The sequence below is a fragment of the Chiroxiphia lanceolata genome, chromosome Z (assembly GCF_009829145.1).
Source record: "Chiroxiphia lanceolata isolate bChiLan1 chromosome Z, bChiLan1.pri, whole genome shotgun sequence".
Classification (NCBI taxonomy): domain Eukaryota; kingdom Metazoa; phylum Chordata; class Aves; order Passeriformes; family Pipridae; genus Chiroxiphia; species Chiroxiphia lanceolata.
The window spans coordinates 1,629,275-1,635,274 of record NC_045671.1 but is presented as its reverse complement, the minus strand read 5'-3'; the positions used below and the strand labels follow the sequence as shown (position 1 = coordinate 1,635,274).

Here is a 6,000-nt window from a genome sequence, read left to right as displayed (position 1 = left end):
ACCCAACCATTCAGTGATTCAATGAAACACTTGCAGTTTCTTTCCTTTAAGCCCAGTTTAGAGCCCCCTCCTTAAAGCCCAGCTGGATGCTGCTTGGCTGTGAGGAGGTAGGATGGGAGAGGGTGCGGCTCTGAGCTGAATCCCAAACGATATGGGCAGAGACATGAGAATCCCAGTGTTGTCCCTGGGTGCTGTGTATCGGATGGGTTAGTCCCACCCCAAACGCTGCTCTGAGCTCTGGCTGGTCTCTCACCCGCACTGACGGGTTGGGGGCTCGGTGACTGGGGGTGCCGGGGTGTGGGGACCTGGGGTGTCTCTGTCAGATCCTCAGGGTGTGGGATCCGGGGGGTCCTTCTCAGAGCCCCGGGGTGCAGGATGTGGGGGGGTTCCCCTCTCTGATCCCCAGAGCGCGGCATCTGGAGGGGGTCCGTCAGACCTGCATGGGTGCGGGATCTGGGGGGCGTCCCTCTCTGATGCCCAGGGTGCGGGACGCGGGGGGCTCCCTGCCGGAGCCGTGGGATGCGGGGATGTGGGGAGTCCCTCTCAGACCCCCGCGCGTGCAGGGACGCGGTGTCTCCCTCTCAGCGCCCGGAGGTGCGGGACGCGGGGCGCCCCTCTCAGATCCCCGGGGGGTGTGGGATCCGGGAGGGGGGGGTGTCCTTGTCAGAGCCCGGAGGGTGGGATGCGGGGGTGCAGGATGTGGGGGGGGGGTCCCCTCAGACCCCCGTGCGTGCAGAGATGCGGCGTACCCCGGCCGGAGCCCCGCGGGGCGGCCAGGCCGGGCCGGTCCCGCACTACATCTCCCGGCAGGGCCGGCGGCGGGCGGGGCTCGGCGCGTCACTCCCCGCCGCCCCGGCCCGTCCCTCCGCCGAGCCCGGAGCCGGAGCTGGTGCGTCCTGCCGGGCGGTGCCCCCGCCGTCCCCCCGCCGTCCCCCCGCACCCGGCGCGGCGCCCATGACCGCCCCGTCGGGGCACTGACCGCGCCCGGCCCCGCACGGTAAGCCCGGCCCGGGGGGGACGTGACACAGCAGCGCCGAGGGGGGGAGTAAGGTTCGGGAGGAGGGGGGGGGGGGGGCGCATCCCGGCTTTTGTCTCCCGTGGAAACACCCGAACCCCGCGGGGAGGAGGGTCGCGCTGCGGATGGAGCCGGTTTCGGGGCAGGTCTCGGTGGTGGCGGTGCCCGGGCGGCCTCGTCCCCGGGGGGGTCCCCCCCTGCTCGGTGACAGCCCGTGCGCGGACGTGGAGCCCCCCCCCGACATGTGCCCCTTCCAGCGGGAGCGGTCGCGGAGAGCTCCGGGGCTGCGCTCGGCTGTGCTCCCGGCCTCTGGAAGCTTCCCGGCCGCTCCGTTAGGCTGGCGAAGGGCAGGACTGGCCTCCCCCCTCCCGCCGCGGCGAGCCCCCCGTGGACAAAAACAGAGGGACCCCATCGCGTCCCCATCGCAGTGAAGCGTCGCCCATCGCGGTCCCCGCCGCGGCAGAGCCGGCGGCGGATCCCGCACAGCAGCATCCGCAGGCACAAAGGTGCCAACTGAGCACCTTGGAGGGGGGGGGGACATTCCCGGTAGGATGCCCGCTGCGGGGGGGTCCGGGGCTGGGAGCAGTCTCCCACCTCCCAGGAGGTGCTTTGCCCATCCTTGGCGTCGGGCTGAGTTTGGGTGCAGTGAGCGAGGGCTCCCTGGGGACCCTGTTTTGTTGTTATTTTATGGTTATCGTTTTCCTGCAGAGTCACTCTGGCTGCACGTGGTCTCGGGGGCCGTGGGTGACAGTAGGGGACAACAGATGCTGTGGCAGCGGGGCAGCCGGCAGTCCTGGGATGCTTTTTGCTGCAGCTGCCCCCAGCAATGCTGAAGGGCTGGAGGCACAGTTGCTGTGTGTCACAGGAGTCCCAGTGCCTCAAATCTCAGTCCTTGGAGTTGTTTTTCTGTAGAATGAGGCTGAGGTTCTCATCTCCTGGGGCTGTTCCTTGTGTCAGGCTCCTCTGGAAGGGGTGAGACCCCCACCAGTGAGACCCCCACGTGGTATGAGGCAGTAATGCCATCAGTTTGGAAAGTGGCAGGTGCTGTTTCCCAGCATGATGAGGAGGGCTGCAGTGCCACGGGACCTGGTTGCTCCTTTCAAATAGGCCATTTCCACATGTCCATATGTGCCACCTTCATTCCTGCTCCAGTAGTCCACGCTGCTCTCTCTCCACCACTCAGGCGGGTTATGGGATGAAGCTTGAAATCACGGCCTTGTTAACAAAAATGAAAGAGGTGGAAGGAAGCAGAGGATATACTGAGCTTGCAGGTTGTTTCTTTCAATGCAAAGATGCCAAAATAAGACCAGGTGATTTAACACTCCCTCCTCTCCAAAATCTAGGAAGGCTTTTTGATGATGGAGCATCCTCTGAGCATCCAGATGCTGACAGGAGGGTGCTGCATGGGATGGAGAGGGAAACATTCTGCTCTGCTTATGGCTTATGTGACACTGGCAAGCAAATATTCACACTTTGTCTGCAGTGAGTGGGAAAATCCATTTTATTTTGTCCATCCACATTATTTTTCCCCATGAGGACCATAAAGGCTTTGCTCTGCCATTGCTGAACCCGAGATCCAAAAGCAAAACCTTGTGCTGCATCTTATTCCCCGAAGCCTTGGGTAAGATTTGCAGGCTGTGGTTTCCCTGTGTTAAGTGTGTTAACTTTGGCAGAGAGACAAGCAGTGTCTGTTTTGGGAAGCTCAGGCTGTGCATTTCTTTTTATCATTTATAAGATCTCATGTTGCTTTCAAGGCAGAGGAGCAGCAGTTGGATGCTGCAGGTGAAGGTGATGTGAGGAAGAGACTTGTCTCAGGTGAGCTGGAGGGTAAAACCCAACACCCAGGAGCTCTCCAGCTGATGGGAGACTGTAGAAACTGCTTGTGGAGATGAACTGCCCTTGCCATGGGATTTGGGAGAGGAGTGAGCTACCTGAGTGGCTTGGCTGGGTTTGGCACATTCATTGCCATAGCTGAGTCGACCTCATCCACAAATGGGATGGGAGTGGTCTATGAAGGGTTCCTGAGAGCCATGAAAAATAGTATGCAAAGTGTGAAAACATACTTGATAGCTGTTAGTCCTCGATCCAAAATGTGGAAGGGAGGATGACGAGGTGCTGAGCTTTATCTCCAGAAGTCTCTCCTTCATCACTTGATCTTTCATGAGAATAATACCATTTTTTCTCTCTCGGAGTGCCCTCACTGTGGGGTGAACTGCTGCGTTGAGTTCGCTCTATTGTGGTCTCCTGGTGAGGACAAATTTTGCTGTGCTGACTCTCCTTTCCTTTATCATTTTGTGTGTCTCTCTCCTGTTTCTCCTTGCAGCCATCCTTGCTGCTGCTTGGAAGCAACGGAGTGAAATTGTGGTAGTTATCACTGGTTGAATTTTTTGCCTGCAGGTCTGTACAAAGCAGCAAGAAAACCCTCCTGGACTGTATTTAATTTCATGTTCTTGCTGCTCAAGTGAGTCTTTGGGGTCCTGTGTATTTGTGAGAAGCTATAGCTAAAAGTATAGCAAGACCCTGTGGTTTCTATGGAAGCTGGGGCAGCAGATGAGCTTTTTCGGGAGCTGTTTGGGACACATTTAACTTTCTACCTGTCTATTTTGATAGAGCCATTAAATATTGTTAGTGATATCATTGTTCTTCAGTTTGGCAGAAGCGTTAAGACATTTATGTTACACTGTTGTTAAGTTTCAGAGTTAACAGTTTGATGCCCTGTTTGGGGTAGCTCTTGGTCTCCATCATGCTGGGGAAAGAACAACTAAAATCTTGGAAGTGTTGAGGCTTCTGGACAAATAATCTCCATAAATGCCTTGGGATGTTGTTGTGAAACTCCTGAGAGAAGGGGCAGTTCTGCTACCTGAGTATAATTACCAGATTACTGAGTCATATGAAATGAAGAGCTACTGTAGCTAGCCAATCATTTTATGTTTGTTTGAGACCCTGGCTATTTTATTTCATTTATTTATATACATATGTGTGCATGTATTTATATACATATTCATTTACAACACAGATTTCTTGCTGGTGATCCTAAGAGAAATAAGTCTCCTGCTCAGTTCAGACTGAAATGGAAACAACAATGCATGTTCTTAAAACTTTTGTGCATTAAAACATCAACTTTGGTGCTGAAAAGAGAGGATTTGTTTCTTTCACATCTTCCTTGGGGTATGCCAAGGTTGCTCTGCTTGCTGGATTCTGCATTGTCATTGTCTTCTGCAATGTAGAGGTACCTCAACAGTGGCCAGAAATTGGAATGGTGTCTCTAGCATGGATGGATTAAGGAAAATTTATTATGGAAAATAGTGGATTTGAGATCTTTGCTGTTTTGGGTTAGCTTTTGGAGACTCCTTTGAGGCAGTCCATGGACCTCTGAGGCTTTAGGCACCACAGGTTGGCTGTGAGTAGTCTTGTGCTTACTTCAGGTAGGCGACTGCTCCCACCTCCTCTCCTACAGAGACAACCCTTGGCCTCCCCGTCCCCTGGGCAGGTAGCAGTTGTGGTCCAGGAGGAGAAGAACCTGGTTTCTTAGGTGGTAGGAGGACCTACCCTGGTGGCACAACTAAACTTCTGCCTCAGCTATCTCTGCAGGACCAAATCCTGCCACACCTGTCAGCCAGGAAGCTACTATGGGTGTATTTCATAACGTGCAGACGCTTATTGAGGGCGTCTCCTCCGTGGCAGACCAGCACTGGCTCAGCTTCATCTTCTTCCCTGGAATGGCTGCGTCCATTTGGGGTGGTGGAAGCCATCTGCATTTCCAGCAGGATGGAAAGGGTTAGGGGTGGGGTAATATGACCATGGTGGGATGGGGATCAGGGGTGAGTGGCTGTGTGTGGTGTGCCCCATCTCCTGGTGTCACATCGTGCCTCGGTGACACGAGGATGCACGGAGGTGCCCACAAGCTTCTTATTTCTCACCAGTGCTTTTAATTGATGGGTTGGGTTTGCGTGGCCAGGTTTTGGTAGCAGTGGGGCTACAGGGGTGGCTTCTGTGAGAAGCTATCAGAAACTTCCCCTATGTCCAACAGAATCAATTCCAGTGGGCTCCAGGACGGACCAGCCGCTGGCCAAAGCTGAGCCCATCAGAGGTGGCAGTGATGCCTTGGGGATAATGTGTTGAAGGAGGAAAAAAATTGTAGTGCAGGTGTAAGTCTGGCCAGAGAAGAGCAGAGTGAGAATATGGGAGAGACACAGCTCTGCAGATGCCCAGGGCAGTGCAGAAGGAGAGGCAGGGGGTGCTCCAGGCGCTGGAGCTGAGGTTCCCCTGCAGCCCGTGGTGCAGCCCGTGGTGAGGCAGCTGTGCCCCTGCAGCACATGGAGGGCCACTGGAGTGCAGAGTTCCACCTGGAGGAGTCCACACTGGAGCAGGGGGCTGCCTGAGAAGAGGCTGTGACTGTGGGAAACCCGTGCTGGCAGGGTCCTGGCAGGACGTGTGATGGAGAGAGGAGCCGGTTTCCTGGAAGGACCTGTGACCCAGTGGGGGACTCAGGCTGGAGCTGTGCTTGAAGGATTGACCCCATGGAAGAGTTGCCCACATTGTAACAGTTCATGGATAACTGTTGCCTGTGGGAAGGACTCACGTCAGAGAAGTTCATAGTGAACCTCTCCCGTGGGAAGGACCCCGGGCTGGAGCGGGGGAAGGAGTCCAACTCCTCTCCCTGAGCAGTGTCAGGAACAACGTGTGATGAACTGACTGTATCCCCCAGTCCCATCTCCCTGTGCCGCTATGGGGGAGGAGACAGAGCTTGGGAAGGAGGGAGGGGTGTGGGGAAAGTGTTTTTAAGATTTATTTTACTCCTCATTATCCTGCTCTGATTTTGTTGTTGATAAACTCAGTTGATATCCCCAAATTCAGCCTATTTAGCCCGTGGCAGTGATTGATGAGTGATCTCTCCCTCTCCTTATATCAACCCATGAACCTTTTGCTATGTTTTCTCTCTGCTGTCCAGTTGCAGGGGGCAGTGACAAGAGCAGCTGTGGTGG

General features: G+C 55.5%; 1 protein-coding gene across 3 annotated transcripts in view; it reads left to right on the top strand.

The window, feature by feature from the left end:
- Window positions 1–928: 928 nt before the first annotated feature.
- The window catches only part of CTIF (cap binding complex dependent translation initiation factor), a 147,757-nt gene continuing 142,685 nt past the window's right edge, over window positions 929–6,000 (top strand). For all 3 annotated transcript variants that reach the window (XM_032676105.1, XM_032676104.1, XM_032676103.1), the window contains exon 1: window positions 929–997. The gene's annotated coding sequence lies outside the window, so the exon portion shown is untranslated. The remainder of the gene's footprint in view (window positions 998–6,000) is intronic.